The sequence below is a fragment of the Bos taurus genome, chromosome X (assembly GCF_002263795.3).
Source record: "Bos taurus isolate L1 Dominette 01449 registration number 42190680 breed Hereford chromosome X, ARS-UCD2.0, whole genome shotgun sequence".
In the NCBI taxonomy this organism is placed as follows: Eukaryota; Metazoa; Chordata; class Mammalia; order Artiodactyla; family Bovidae; genus Bos; species Bos taurus.
The window spans coordinates 98,423,049-98,439,866 of NC_037357.1; the positions used below are offsets into that span (position 1 = coordinate 98,423,049).

Consider the following 16,818-nt stretch of genomic DNA (forward strand, 5'->3'; position numbering starts at 1 on the left):
ACTGAGTTCTGTGCAAGACCATGCTGAGATTTGAATGACTGTCTATAGAGACATTGTTATTCAGTCACTCAGTAGTATTGGACTCTTTTGGACCCATGGACTGCAGCACGCCAGGCTTCCCTATCCTTTACCATCTCCCAGTGTTTGCTCAAACTCATGTGCACTGAATCGATGATGCCATCCAACCATCTCATCCTCTGTCGCTGGGGTAGGGACAAATCAAGAATCCTTGAGCTGGAGGTGGAGGTGGGGTTAAACCAGAAAAATCTTGCCTGCTATTTCCTTCCAGCTATGTATCGAAGACATGTAGAGCCTTAAGTCAGTATCATGGAGCAGTGACTAATTCATCAAACACACCTCTGTAGACCAAGGACTGACCATTTTAAAGATTTCTTGTGCAAAATCTTTAATAGCAAGGGAGGCTAGCACCTAAGAACAAGCCAGCAGAGCTATCCATCAAGTAATGGAGGGCTTCTGTCTCTTGATGGGCTGGTAAGGTAATCTGTTGGAATATGCTTTGGAGAAGTGTTGCCACAGGCCAGTACCAAGGCATCACACTGCATGAGCAGATGTCAGTCCTGCTCCACCTATACTCGGCAGTCCAATAACCAAAGCATGAGACACACCATGGAACCAGAGTGACATCTCCCCAGCACAGGGGTTTACCCTGCGTTTATGGCCCACTAATGGCCCTTTGCAATTTGCGTTACCTTGATGTAGTCCAGGTCAGCTAAAGTCAGAGCAAAGAATGATAAGGATTGGAAACTCTTAAGAACAAAAAATAGCTCAGTTGGTAAAGAATCCGTCTGCAATGCAGGAGACCCCGGTCCGATTCCTGGGTCGGGAAGATCTGCTGGAGAAGGGATAGACTACCCACTCCAGTATTTTTCGGCTTCTCTTAGGGCTTAGCTGGTAAAGAATCCACCTGCAACGTGGGAGACCTGAGTTCGATCCCTGGGTTGGGAAGATACCCTGGAGAAGGGGAAAGGCTACCCACTCCAGTATTCTGGCCTGGAGAATTCCATGACTGTATAGTCCATGGGGTCACAAAGAGTCAGACACAACTGAGTGACTTTCACTTCACTTCACTTCAAGAACAAAAAAATAGGTTTCAGCTATATCAGGGTAGCCATAGGCACCTCTACATCTGCTCACTCACTAAGAGATATCCAGAGTGTTTTGCAAGGTTCTGGCATAGGTGAGGCACTGCTTCTTTGAAACCACTCTGACAAATGGCTAATAGGTCACATTGCTGCTGCTGCTGCTGCTAAGTCACTTCAGTCGTGTCTGACTCTGTGTGACCCCATAGACAGCAGCCCACTAGGCTCCCCCATCCCTGGGATTCTCCAGGCAAGAACACTGGAGTGGGTTGCCATTTCCTTCTCTAATGCATGAAAGTGAAAAGTGAAAGTGAAGTCGCTCAGTTGTGTCTGACTCTTCCTGACCCCATGGACTGCAGTTTACCAGGCTCCTCCATCCATGGGATTTTCCAGGCAAGAGTACTGGAGTGGGTTGCCATCACCTTCTCCAAATAAGTCACATTACATCTGAGTAAAAATCTGGGTGTGCTGGAACTAGGGTATTTCCCCACAGTAATTCTGACCATGTCCCTCCACTTACCATCAATGATTATTAGCTTTGGAGGCTGAGTCACAGGAAAAGGACAAAATGATGTTATGGCAAAATGGGAGAAACTCCAAGAAAGAATGTTACAATGACAATAGCCACAAAGAGGAGAAATGGCAGGGATAGACAGAGGCAGACAACCTAAAGAGGAAAAGAAGAAGATCCACAATTTCTTGGTCTGGGTAAAATCAGCTACCTCTGACCATTAGCCTTTAAAATCAGAGACATCGCAACTGATGCAGCAAACTTCATTGTTGTCTTACTTTAAGAAGTTGCCACAGTCATCCCAACCTTCAGCAACCACCCACAATGATCAGTCAGCAGTCATCCACATTGAGGCAAGATCCTTCACCAGCAAAAAGACTGACTTGCTGAAGGCTCAGATAATGGCTCGGAGAAGGCAATGACAACCCACTCCAGTACTCTTGCCTGGAAAATCCCGTGGACGGAGGAGCCTGGTAGGCTGCAGTCCATGGGGTCACAAAGAGTCGGACATGACTGAATGATTTAGCAGCAGCAGTAGATGATAGCTAGCATTTTCTTAGCAGTAAAGTACTTTAAAGTATGTACATTGTTTTAAAGTATATAGCTCTTATACACTGAATAAGCTACAATATAGTATAAACATGACTTTTATATGCACTAGGAAACCAAAAAAAAAAAAAAAAAATCAGAGGCATTGAACCCTCCACTCTGTGTATGATGGTGAACAACCAGTAGTAACTCAAACAGTATTCAACCAGTAGTAACTCAAAGAATTTCTAAAGGAATAAGCATGCAATTTGAAGATATGTTAACTAGTCCCAATCTATATGTAAATTAATTTACTTAAATATCTTAAAGTTCCCATTTTGAGAAGCAGGGCCTGAAATAGGAGTTCTTGTGTTAAGCGATTTTTTTGGCAGAATATTGTTAAGAGAAGGGGGTTGAAAGAAACAGAATAGAATGGGAGGTGGGGGAGTTGAGCCCGAATGTGGTCTCAGCTGGAGATTAGCTTCAGTCTGGTTGCACAGGGAAGCTCTGGAACAGTATTTTCCAGAAGTAGATCATTTCAGAATAATAGGCTTAAGTGAGGTAGCAAAGCTGCTTTGTTTTTGGATGACAAGCTGACTCATTGAGCTGACAAAACATGGGACAGTCTGAGCAACTCTACAGGAAGGTGCTATCAGAACTCTGAGATTTCAAGTTATGAAATTAACACATCATACTTTAAAAAATAGATCATAAAATAAGAAGAGAATCTTGGTTGTAACAGGATTGCCAATAGCTAAAGGAAATGCGATATCCACAGAAACAGATAGTCATCATGTAAACACAGAACCAAAAAAGATAAGTCAGGGTCGAAGTTGGCAATGTCCATTCAACAGTGTTGAGAGAGAAAAGGTGCCCTGTCCTACGAACATAGCCAATTAGACCCCATAGCTGTTACATACCTGTGATGAAGATGGTTGCATCTAGCTACCAAATCTGATGATAGCAGTTATTAAAATCATCTTGCCACCTCCCCTCTCTCTGTTTCCTTGCCTAGGAGCAGCCTTCTTTTCACATAAGGGTTTCTTCAGGAGCTTCCATCCAGACAGAATTCATTTACCAGCAGAAAAAACCAATCCTCAGAATTCTCATTATAAATTACATACCGGCATTCTAATCTGTGTGTCAGTCTCCTGTAACTTGGGTTAACAGTAGTCTCACAAGATTTGTTCAACTCTAAATCCAGCCATATACTTCACTACTCTAAAAGCATTATTGAGAAAAAGGAAAAGGGAGACAGGAAAATATTTAATTGGTTCATACAATTGTGGGAGTTGGCAAGTCTGAAATCTATACAGAAGGCCAACAGACTGGAAATTCTGGCAGGGTTTCTATGTTCCAGTCTTGAGGCAGAATTGTTTCTTCTTTAGGAAACCTCAGTGTTGCCCTTAAGACCTTCAACTGATTGGATGAGGCCCACCTACATTATCAAGGGTAACTTCCTTTACTTAAAGTCAACTGATTAGAAATGTTCATCACAGCTACGAAATACCTTCACAGCTACATTTAGACGAATGTTTGATCAAACAACTGAGCACCATTGTCTAGCCAAATTGACACAAAGTGAACCTTCACAATGACATATTCACTAAATTTTAATGACTGTTTTACAGACCATTAGGGACTGTGGCAAGAAGTGTGACAATCGCCATCAGTACCACCTTGCACTGAAGGTCCCTGTAAAGCGACAGTGCAGTAGAGTAAAAGCCCAGTCACTAGTACTGTACCGTGAAGACCCTGACCAGTTGGCTGGTTCCCTAAGGGATATCGCCAGACAGGAAACGCAAGGATGAGGATGCTGGGCATAGGAGGAAGAGGGGCAACAGAGGGCCAGCGTTTGGGGAAGATCAGCCTAAAGAGAGAGGGCAGAGAACATTCCACTTTAAAGGCAGGAGAAGTGAGGTAAGTTTGTAGAAAAGGGCAGAGGTGCACATTGACTCCAGACAAAAGAAAAGAAGCTCAAGACTTACCCCTCCAAGACACTTCCCTACTTCATCATATTGAAAGGGCCAGTCTTGGAAAATAACCTTAAATGTGTTATTCAATCAGTATACATTTCAAATTCCAGAACTCTGTTTTTTCATATGGAAAATAGAATAATAGAAAAGAAGAAAATCATGTTCATCAGAGAAGATAAAGAGAAACTAGCCAAAGGATTATGTCCCTGGAAATTTATTTTTTGATAGGACTGTATTTTTATTTGAGGTTGGATTTTTGATGGAGTGTTTCTGATGTATGGGTGCAGGTGGGTTTAATCCCTTCAGCATTATTTCCCATTTTAAATCAAGAGCCCAGCCTTCCAGAGGCTTGGCATGGTCAGGTCTACAGTTCCACTTGCTTCCCATTTCACTTTGAGCCAAGAATGGACTGTGGGGCCTGTCCCCTTTCACTATGAATTCCATATTTGACTACTTAACCATAACTTGACTACAAGGGTAATGGAACCCACCAGGCCTATTTTGAAATCTTCCAGGCAGGAACTTCTGGGTTCACTTGCTCCCCACATCTCAAAAGTTCATGAAGTCACAGTTCCCTGGGTCAACTGCCCCTGGGAGAAGGAAAGAGATAGTACTTAAATTGAGTTTGAAGTTGATGTTTTAAATTGAGAATAAATGGGGGTTTGGGGGAGAGGTGGGGGAGAGGTGGAGGAAAGGGCCTTTTTTCCTAACACTTTATTTTGAATATTTTTAAACAAACAGAAAAACTGAGAGAATGACACATTAAACACCCATATACTCACCACCTTGATGCTATGTTTGCTTCATCTCATGTCTAACCTTCTATTTATCCCTGTATCATTTATCAATTTATCTTATTTTTTGGATGTAATTCAGAGTAAGCAGCAAACATCAGTATGCATTACTCCTCAACACTCCACCATGCATAACATTAACTAGATTGAACTGAGTTTTAGCAATCAGAAGAAACAAGAAAGCTTTGGAATTCACCCAAGGTATCATTAATGGATGCAAAAGATACTCAGTAGAGCATGGTTGAAGGCAATGATTGTAGAAAAGTAAAATCCCTGGGAGGAAAAGCTTAAATATAAGTGTAGTTTATGATGTTACTTGTTTCTTCCTTTGAAGAACATTCCTTTAATGTTTATCTGTAGTCATTACATGCAGGTATCTCAGTACTGCACTGGTGTTTCACTGGTATAATGTGGATATTCATCAAGATTTTTATTTGTTTGTATGTTAAGTTTTCATTATTAAAGTTTATTTCTACCATGAATTTATTCAGTAGCAATATATGTAGACTAATTGTCCAGGCAAACAGATGTATAATACCTGTATGCATGTATGTATATATACATGCATATTATATATATGTATGCTGCTGCTAAGTTGCTTCAGTCGTGTCCGACTCTGTGCGACCCCAGAGATGGCAGCCCACCAGGCTCCCCCATCCCTGGGATTCTCCAGGCAAGAACACTGGAGTGGGTTGCCATTTCCTTCTCCAATATGTATATGTATATGTATATGTATATGTATATGTGTATGTATATACTTAAGTTCAGTTCAGTCTCTCAGTCGTGTCCAACTCTTTGTGACTCCATGAATTGCAGCACGCCAGGCCTCCCTGTCCATCATGAACTCCGGGAGTTCACTCAAACTCACGTCCATTGAGTCAGTGATATACTTAGACATTAATTTAAGGAAGGAATGTAGTAGGTAATCTAACCCCCAGAATAATGGCTGGGCACTAAATATCTTAAATTAAAGCAATTTCCTCCCTATGACTCCCAAATAATATATGCCTTTTATGCTTTGCATTCTTTTACTTTAAACCTATCTATTTCCTTTTTTCCTTCTGTTCATTTCACATTACATACTTTATGGAAGATAGCCACTAATCACTTTAAACTATAAAATTTACTTTATGCTAAAATATCTCACAAGTTTGACAAATGGCAAGTAAAAATCAATTTTAACTTCTTGATCAAAGACAAATAACATACCTCTTTTTAATTTTCAGTAGTCTTGAATTCAGGTTCTTTTAAAAGTTGTCAGGAAGCCATTTGTTTCAAGAGGTAGCTTTAATCAAGGTAAAAGTAGTCCTTGTGCTAAGTTACTTCAGTCGTGTCCGACTCTTTGTGACCCCATGGACTGTAGCCTACGAGGCTCCTCTGTCTATGGAATTCTCCATGCAGGAATACTGGAATGGGTTGCCATTTCCTTCTCCCTTTGTTCCAGTAATAATAATTAGTACTATCTATTTGCGTGTGTGCTCAGTCACTTAGTTGTGTCCAACTCTTTGCTACCCCATGGACTGTAGCCTGCCAGGCTGCTCTGTACATAGGATTTTCCAGGCAAGAATACTGGAATGGGTTGCTATTTCCTTTTACAGGGATCAAACCCCAGTCTCTTGCACTGCAGGCAGATTCTTCACCAACTGAGCTACCAGGGAACTGCCCTCACTATCAATTTTGTGTCTACTAAAAACATGTACTACACTGAGTTGCTTACTATGTGCCAGATACTGTGCCAGGTGCTGGAGTGAATAAGATGGACTCATAAAGCTGAAAATATAGTATGGGATTATTTGAATTACTGTTAACTGTAATTGAGACAAATATTAACAAAAATGGGGAGAAGTATTTTGAGCGGATAAAACAAGGAAAGCCTTTACCTAGTTTGGAAGAATGGTGCAGGGTGGGGAGTGATCAAGGCTTTCTTAAGGAAATGATGTTTTATCTGAAACTTGACAGATGAATACTGAAGTGGTTTGCCATTCCCTTCTCCAGTAGACCACATTCTGTGAGATCTCTCCACCATGACACGTCCATCTTGGGTTGCCCCACGGGCAGAAAAGGAAAGATATAAGCATCTGAATACAGAGTTCCAAAGAATAGCAAGAAGAGATAAGAAAGCCTTCTTCAGCGATCAATGCAAAGAAATAGACGAAAACAACAGAATGGGAAAGACTAGAGATCTCTTCAAGAAAATTAGTGATACCAAGGGGACATTTCATGCAAAGATGGGCTCGATAAAAGACAGAAATGGTATGGACCTAACAGAAGCAGAAGATATTAAGAAGAGGTGGCAAGAATACACAGAACTGTACAAAAAAGATCTTCACAACCCAGATAATCACAATGGTGTGATCACTGACCTAGAGCCAGACATCCTGGAATGTGAAATCAAGTGGGCCTTAGAAAGCATCACTACGAACAAAGCTAGTGGAGGTGATGGAGTCCAGTTGAGGTATTTCAAATCCTGAAAGATGATGCTGTAGAAGTGCTGCACTCAATATGCCAGCAAATCTGGCAAACTCACCAGTGGCCACAGGACTGGAAAAGTTCAGTTTTTATTCCAATCCCAAAGAAAGTCAATGCCAAAGAATGCTCAAACTACCGCACAATTGCACTCATTTCACATGCTAGTAAAGTAATGCTCAAAATTCTCCAAGCCAGGCTTCAGCAATATGTAAACTGTGAACTTCCAGATGTTCAAGTTGGTTTTAGAAAAGGCAGAGGGACCAGAGATCAAATTATCAACATCCGCTGGATCATGGAAAAAGCAAGAGAGTTCCAGAAAAACATCTATTTCTGCTTTATTGACTATGCCAAAGCTTTTGACTGTGTGTATCACAATAAACTGTGGGAAATTCTTCAAGAGATGGGAATACCAGACCACCTGATCTGCCTCTTGAGAAATCTGTATGCAGGTCAGAAAGCAACAGTTAGAACTGGACATGGAACAAAGACTGGTTCCAAATAGGAAAAGGAGTACGTCAAGGCTGTATATTGTCACCCTGATTATTTAACTTATACGCAGAGTACATCATGAGAAACGCTGGACTGGAAGAAGCACAAGCTGGAATCAAGATTGCCGAGAGAAATATCAATAACCTCAGATAGGCAGATGACACCACCCTTATGGCAGAAAGTGAAGAGGAACTCAAAAGCCTCTTGATAAAAGTGAAAGAGGAGAGTGAAAAAGTTGGCTTAAAGCTCAACATTCAGAAAACGAAGATCATGGCATCTGGTCCCACCACTTCATGGGAAATAGATGGGGAAACAGTGGAAACAGTTTCAGACTTTATTTTTCTGGGCTCCAAAATCACTGCAGATGGTGACTGCAGCCATGAAATTAAAAGACACTTACTCCTTGGAAGGAAAGTTATGACCAACCTAGATCAGATCAGATCAGATCAGTCACTCAGTCGTGTCTGACTCTTTTCGACCCCATGAATCGCAGCACTCCAGGCCTCCCTGTCCATCACCAACTCCCGGAGCTCACTCAGACTCACGTCCATCGAGTCAGTGATGCCATCCAGCCATCTCATCCTCTGTCGTCCCCTTCTCCTCCTGCCCCCAATCCCTCCCAGCATCAGAGTCTTTTCCAATGAGTCAACTCTTCACATGAGGTGGCCAGAGTACTGGAGTTTCAGCTTTAGCATCATTCCTTCCAATGAAATCCCAGGGCTGATCTCCTTCAGAATGGACTGGTTGGATCTCCTTGCAGTCCAAGGGACTCTCAAGAGTCTTCTCCAACACCACAGTTCAAAAGCATCAATTCTTCAACACTCAGCTTTCTTCACAGTCCAACTCTCACATTCATACATGACCACAGGAAAAACCATAGCCTTGACTAGACGAACCTTTGTTGGCAAAGTAATGTCTCTGCTTTTCAATATGCTTTCTAGGTTGGTCATAACTTTCCTTCCAAGGAGTAAGCGTCTTTTAATTTCATGGCTGCAGTCACCATCTGCAGTGATTTTGGAGCCCAGAAAAATAAAGTCTGACACTGTTTCCACTGTTTCCCCATCTATTTGCCATGAAGTGATGGGACTGGATGCCATGATCTTTGTTTTCTGAATGTTGAGCTTTAAGCCAACTTTTTCACTCTCCACTTTCACCTTCATCAAGAGGCTTTTGAGTTCCTCTTCACTTTCTGCCATAAGGGTGGTGTCATCTGCGTATCTGAGGTTATTGATATTTGTCCCAGCAATCTTGATTCCAGCTTGTGTTTCTTCCAGTCCAGCGTTTCTCACGATGTACTCTGCATATAAGTTAAATAAGCAGGGTGACAATATACAGCCTTGATGAACTCCTTTTCCTATTTGGAACCAGTCTGTTGTTCCATGTCCAGTTCTAACTGTTGTTTCCTGACCTGCATACAGGTTTCTCAAGAGGCAGATCAGGTGTTCTGGTATTCCCATCCAACCTAGATAGCATATTCAAAAGCAGAGACATTACTTTGCCAACAAAGGTCCGTCTAGTCAAGGCTATGGTTTTTCCAGGGGTCATGTATGGATGTGAGAGTTGGACTGTGAAGAAGGCTGAGCCCCGAAGACTTGATGCTTTTGAACTGTGGTGTTGGAGAAGACTCTTGAGAGTCCCTTGGACTGCAAGGAGATCCAACCAGTCCATTCTGAAGGAGATCAGCCCTGGGATTTCTTTGGAAGGACTGATGCTAAAGCTGAAACTCCAGTACTTTGGCCACCTCATGTGAAGAGTTGACTCATTGGAAAAGACTCTGATGCTGGGAGGGATTGGGGGCAGGAGGAGAAGGGGACGACAGAGGATGAGATGGCTGGATGGCATCACTGACTCGATGGACGTGAGTCTGAGTGAACTCCGGGAGTTGGTGATGGACAGGGAGGCCTGGAGTGCTGCGATTCATGGGATCGCAAGGAGTCGGACACAACTGAGTAACTGAACTGAACTGATAGATGAATAGGAGTGATTCAGGCAGAAAAAGAGAGAAAGAGCATTATTTTTTTTAATGTTTATTTATTTATTTGGTTGTGCCAGATCTCAGTTGCAGCACATACCATCTTCGTTGCAGTATGTGGGTAATTTTTTTTTTTTTAAGTTGCAGTATAAGGGATCTTTACTGGCAGCATGTGAACTGGTAATTACAGCATGTGGGATCTAGTTCCCTGACCAGGGATTGAACCCAGGATCCCTGCATTAGGAACTCAGAGTCTTAGCCACTGGATCACCAGGGAAATCCTGAGAAAGAGCATTCTATGCAAAGAAAACAATACAGTGTCACCTACAAAAGAACGAGTTCTGCTTCGAGAGCGTGTTCATAAGTCCAATTTGTTCAACAAAGTTAGCCTAGGTACCCAGCTAACACAATCGGCTATATGGTACTGTACTATAATAAGTTTATAAAACTTTTCACACAAATAATACATAAAAAACAAGCAAACCTAAACACAAAAAATAAAACATTTTTAATCTTACAATACAGTACTGAGAGAGTCAACCCCTAGGCAGGTTGATCAGATGTCCCAGGATCCCCAAGGAGAGAGGGGTCTGGAATACTCCAGGAAGAGGAAAGGACAAACTTTTTTTCCTTTACATTTTTTAGTCTTAGTCACATAAAACGTTTTTATCTTTAAGCCTGGAACTGATGATTATACAACAAACAACTAAGTTTAAACTCTGTACTAAGGATTATATAACAACAATGTATCCTGCTTGAGGACAGTTTCTCCTTCCTGAAAACCTTCTGGCTAATTCTGTTATCTTAAAATGTAAATTATGGGAGTGGGTCTAGTAAGATCTTTACAACCTCCAGACATTCTTTTGATTCATTGTAATGCAAAGAGTCAAACAGGACTCAGCGACTGAACTGAAACTGAATAACTAATTAAGCGGTATATAACTCCGTTGCTAACACTAGCAAGGGGGTACTCTTTCTGCCCCCTTCTGATGTCTGTGTCAGAAACTTGCTCTATCCCTTTTATACTTTCATAAAACTTTATTACACAAAAGCTCTGAGCAGCCAAGCCTCATCTTTGGCCCCAGATTGAATTCTTCTCCTCTGGAGGCCAAGAATCCCGGTGTCTTTCGTGGTCCAGCAACAACCTTTCAGTACCTTGAAAAGTACAGTAGTATGGTACAGTGGCTAGCACACAGGGGCTGGCATCTAATGAATAGGCAAGAAGAGTTACTGACTGGAGAAGGGAGAGGAGGTGGGAAATGGTGAGCTGAAGGATGGTCAACAACATGAGACGGAGGGTAAGCTACAATTTCACTCATGCCTGACCCTGATGACACAGATTCTGTTTCCTTGCTGAATTCAGTTCTATCTACCCTCTTGAAAAAAATGATCCACTGATGTCTGGGTAGTAGCTTTATTTTTTTTTTCTCATCATAGTAGCACTGGATTTTATCTGAACAGCTGCTGTAACCTTCATGTACCATTCTGCATTCAAGACCTGTGCCTCAAAAACTAACTGTGCTGGACTTCCCTGGTGGTCCAGTGGTTAAGAATTCACCTTCCAATGCAGAGAACATGGGTTCAATCCCTGGTCCGGGAATATTCCACATGCCACATGGGTCAACTAAGCCCTAGCACCACAACTACTGAGCCTGTGTGCTGCAACTACTGAAGCCCATGCCCTGGAGCCCACAAGAGCCCACAAGGCAACAAGAGAAGCTGCTGCAATGAGAAGCCTACATGCTAAGTTGCTTCAGTCGTGTTTGACTCTGTGTGACCCATGGACTGTAACCCCCCTGGCTCCTCTGTCTATGGCATTCTCCAGGCAAGAATACTGGAGTGGGTTGCCATACCCTTCTCCAGGGGATCTTTCTGACTCAGGCAGGTGGATTCTTTACCACTAGTGCCACCAATGAGAAGCCTACACACTGCAATTAGAGAATAGCCTCTGCCTGTGGGCAGCAACAAAGACCCAGCACAGCCAAAAATAAATATACAAATATTTTTTTAAAAACCTATTAGTCTCTGTCTCTGGACCGCTTATTAAAAATAAAAACAACAACAAAAAAACTAACAGTGCCTCCTCAAATATAAAATCCCCTTGTCATTTCTTGTGTCATGAATCCCTTCAGTTCTTTGGTTACTTCTTCTTTCTCTTATCTCCCTTCGTCCTTTCTCTGGGCCTCCAATTCCATCAGGTCTTCATTACTAAGCTCCATGTTCACATCTTTGAAAGTTCAAAATTTGAAGGTTACATATAGGGGGTTTATGTATTTAAAAAATGCTTTGATCAGGAAAGACTTAACTAAAATTTAGACAATATTCTTGGAGATTTGGAGCCTTAGGGTGCAAAAGGTAGCTAGAAAAACAAGCAGGAGCTGGTTTGCACAGTCTTGTGGGCAACGTTAAGAATTTTGGTATTCACTCATTCATTGATGGGCAGCCACAGAAGGGTTTTAAATAAAATTAGGGATGGTTTTGACCAGACTTGTGTTCTTAGATGATCACTCTAGCTATCATGTGGAAAATGGTGCTTTCATTAGATTATACTTTTGGCTAAGTGTAACACAGACTCACAATAACAATGGCATAAGTAAGGTGAAGTGGGAGCTGGAATTGGATGATGCTCCTAAAAATCTTTAGGAACCCAGGCTCCATCTATCTTCTTCTTCTATCATCCCTACATTATTGCCCTTACCAGCATTGTCCAAGTTTGTTCTGCACCAAAGCCAGATCTCAACCAGCAAGAAAGGCAGCTGGAAATTCTATATGTCACTGCCATTTTGTTTCTTTAGCAAGAACTTAGTCCAATGGCCACATCCAGCTCAATGGAGTTTGGGAAAGTGAGTTTTTTTCCCCTAGATGGCTCCATGCCCAGATAAGAAGTCTATTACTTTAGAAGAAAAGGAATGGATGTTGGAAGACAACTGGCAGTTTTTGCCACTGATGAATAAGAGATGGTCAAGAGAGGAAACAGGGTGACTAGCACAGGGGCAACTGTAAAAGTCCAGATGGGATATGATGGTGAGTTGGTCTAGCATAGTAAAGTAGAGACAGAAAGAAATGAAGGGATCTAGAAAATGTGTAGGAGTATAGAGTCAATAGCTTCCCTAGTGGCTCAGATAGTAAAGAATCTGCCAACAATACAGAAAACCTGGGTTCAGTCCCTGGATTGGGATGATCCCTTGGAGTGGCTGGAATGGCTACCCACTCCAGTATTCTTGCCTGGAGAGTTCTATGGACAGAGAAGCCAGGCAGGCGACAGTCCATGAGGTCACAAAGAGTTGAACACGATTGAAGTGACAGCAGCAGCAGCATAGAATCAATAGGACTTAGGTATAAGAGTTAAAGGAGAAGGAAATGTAAAGGATAACGTTCAAGTTTCTAAAATGAACAACCAGTTAATGGCATCATTAACTGAGATGGGAAAGGCTGGAAATCTATAGATTTCTGTAGGACAATCATAAATTCAGTTTTGAGATTCTTGTCAGATATTCAAGTATAAATATTGTCTTGGCCAGGTGTTGGAAAATGGTGACCTATAGGACAAATTTGGCTCACTGTGTGTTTTTTTTAAAAAATTATAATTTTATTGTGATAAAATATAGGTAACAACATTTACCATTTTATCCATCTTTAAATATACAATTTATTGGCATTAATTACATTCACTATGTCATGCAAACATTTCCACTCTCCATTTCCAAAGCCTTTTCCTTACCCCAGCAGAAACTCTGTGCGTGCTAAGTTGCTTCAGTCGTATCCAACTCTTGCGACCCTATGGACTGTAGACTGCCAGGCTCCTCTGTCCATAGGATTCTCCAGTATTCTCATGAATACTGAATTGGGTTGTCATGCTCTTCTCCAGAGAATCTTCACAGCCCAGGGATCGAACTTGAGTCTCTTGGGTCTCCTACATTGGCAGGTGGATTCTTTACTACTAGCACCATCTGGGAAGCAACAGAAACTCTGTAACCATTAAACAATAGCTCCCCATTCCACTTTCCCCTCAGCCCCTGGTAACTTCTAATCTACTTTCTATCTCCATAAACTTGCCTATTCTACATATTTCAAATAATTGGAACCATGCAATATTTGTCCTTTTGTGTCTGGTTTATTTCACTTAGCATAATATTTTCAAGGTTCACCCATGTTGTAGTGGGTATCAGAACTTCATTCCGTTGTAGCATGGAGCCCTCCAAGAGCAATGTAAAATGGATTTAAAAAGTGATAACTCTGCAAACCAGCAAATAAGTGGAACTGGAAAAGAATGTAGAGAATAGGGGAGAAGAAATAAATTCTGAATTTGAGCAATTTAAACTATTTGTATAGAATAAGCAAGGGGCTATTCAGTTCAGTTCAGTTGAGTTGCTCAGTTGTGTCCAACTTCTTGCGACCCCATGAATCACAGCACGCCAGGCCTCCCTGTCCATCACCAACTCCCAGAGTTCACTCAGACTCACGTCCATTGAGTCCGTGATGCCATCCAGCCATCTCATCCTCTCTCATCCCCTTCTCCTCTTGCCTCCAATCCCTCCCAGCATCAGTCTTTTCCAATGAGTCAACTCTTCACATGAGGTGGCCAAAGTACTGGAGTTTCAGCTTTAGCATCAGTCCTTCCAAAGAAATCCCAGGGCTGATCTCCTTCAGAATGGACTGCTTGGATCTCCTTGCAGTCCAAGGGACTCTCAAGAGTCTTCTCCAACACCACAGTTCAAAAGCATCAATTCTTCAGTGTTCAGCCTTCTTCACAGTCCAACTCTCACATCCATACATGACTACTGGAAAAACCATAGCCTTGACTAGACAAACCTTTGTTGGCAAAGTAATGTCTCTGCTTTTGAATATGCTATCTAGGTTGGTCATAACTTTCCTTCCAAGGAGTAAGCGTCTTTTAATTTCATGGCTGCAGTCACCATCTGCTGTGATTTTGGAGCCCAAAAAAATAAAGTCTGACACTGTTTCCACTGTTTCCCCATCTATTTCCCATGAAGTGATGGGCCAGATGCCATGATCTTCATTTTCTGAATGTTGAGCTTTAAGCCAACTTTTTCACTCTCCACTTTCACCTTCATCAAGAGGATTTTGAGTTCCTCTTCACTTTCTGCCATAAGGGTGGTGTCATCTGCATATCTGAGGTTATTGATATTTCTCCCGGCAATCTTGATTCCAGCTTGTGTTTCTTCCAGTCCAGCATTTCTCATGATGTACTCTGCATATAAGCAGGTACAAAATGAAGGGGTGCATATTTTAACAACACTAAATGAAAACTCCATAACATTTTCAGATCATGTTTCCACATTAAAACATCTACTGAGGGAGGGAGAGGGCAAGTTTGTGCAGTCAGAACTGGGATTCCTGATACATGCTATGACTATCCCACTACAGGTATCAAAACCTAAAATACCCTGACACCTTCTCATTTCAATTAAAGAAATATGGATTCAGTATTCCTCACAATATTCTGGCCTGGGCAAAATTATCAAACCATTATGAGTAGATGTGATTCTAGACCTTGAAATTGCTTACCCTAGGCTTATTGTCTCTGAGGATAGAAAAAGTGTGCAACAGGGAAAGAAAAAAGACAAAATCTTTGTTATAACTTAAGGAGATTTCATCTCTGCCCTGCTATCCTGGGTTCTAAGAGATTTAATTATGGCAGGCATTACTGGGAAGTAGAAGTGGAAAACAAAACTAAATGGACATTGAGTGTGTGTTAGGATAGTCTTCCTAGGAACTGGTGGAATCAGCTAGTTCAAGATAGAGTCCAGGCAGCTGGGAGATATGTTGACAGCACTTAAGGTGCAATGCATCCTAAGACAGCCAGCTTCTGCCAGTAATAAGACCCAGCAAAATAGGCATTTTTCTGTGTCGGGACTTTCAACTTTAAGGGATCCAATATGTTATTCTCTTCGTTTCTCAAGGATTCTCTATTCCTTATCAGTTCCTGGAAAACAGGAACAAGCAGAGCTGCACGCAGTTCTCAGAACTGAGATCATGAGAAAGGGCACCTGCTTGGATTCCTTTCAGGGACTCCCTTCAGTGACCAAAATTTTACTTAAAGGTAATCTATTCTGTTTTGCCCGTCTTACTCAGGATATGGAATGCTTTCTGGCCCTTTAAAGATTGTTATTTGCTTGGCTTTGTTTTTGCTCATTTTTTTTTACTGCCTAAAGCTGTCTTGTATGAAGATATATAAACATGCATTTCTGCAAATAAAGAACCCTTGTTTCACTCGAGACTTGGGTCCCCTGCGTCCCTCTTCTCATCGACTCCGGTCCCCAGGTCCCAGTCTACAAAGACCGTGACATTTCTGGACCTAGTTGAGTGTGGTTTCCATTTTATAATATGAATGATAGAACTCTTCTCTATACTTTTAAGGATTCTTTTAGAAGCCATTTGGCCCTATTTCTATACTAGACCAGATCCTGACTCTCTTAAAATCTCTTCAGTAACAGATTATGAAAGATGAAGTACCTGGGGCATGATTTTATTTCAGCTTTTAGGGCTAATCTTAGTAAATTTTGCCTTGATAATTCTGGATTTTTAAAATTTTCTGCTGCTGAAAATTAGGATGGATTTTTCTTCCTCGTTTTCAGAAACTATATAAATAGGGTAGCAATGCCAATTGTAAAGTTGTCACCAACATCAGGTGTCAAGTGTTTTGAATTTCTTTTTTTAATAAAGACCTTATTTTTATTTGTTTAATTTACTTTTTTGTTTTAACTTCAGGATAATTACTTTACAATATTGTGATGGTTTTTTCCATATATCAACATGAATTGGCCATAGGTATACATGTGCCTCCCCCATCCTGAAACCCCATTCCCACCCTATCCCTCCAGGTTGTCACAGAGCACTGGCTTTGAGTGCCCTGCATCATACATAAAACTCCCACTGGCTATCTATTTTATATATGGTAATGTATATGTTTCAATGCTATTCTCTCAAATCATCCCACCTTCTCCTACCACTGAGT

The 16,818-nt window shown here is 41.5% G+C and overlaps 1 pseudogene; it reads left to right on the forward strand.

The window, feature by feature from the left end:
- Positions 1–3,946: 3,946 nt before the first annotated feature.
- Positions 3,947–16,337, forward strand: LOC107132072 (tripartite motif-containing protein 60-like; annotated as a pseudogene).
- The last annotated feature ends 481 nt before the right edge of the window (positions 16,338–16,818 follow it).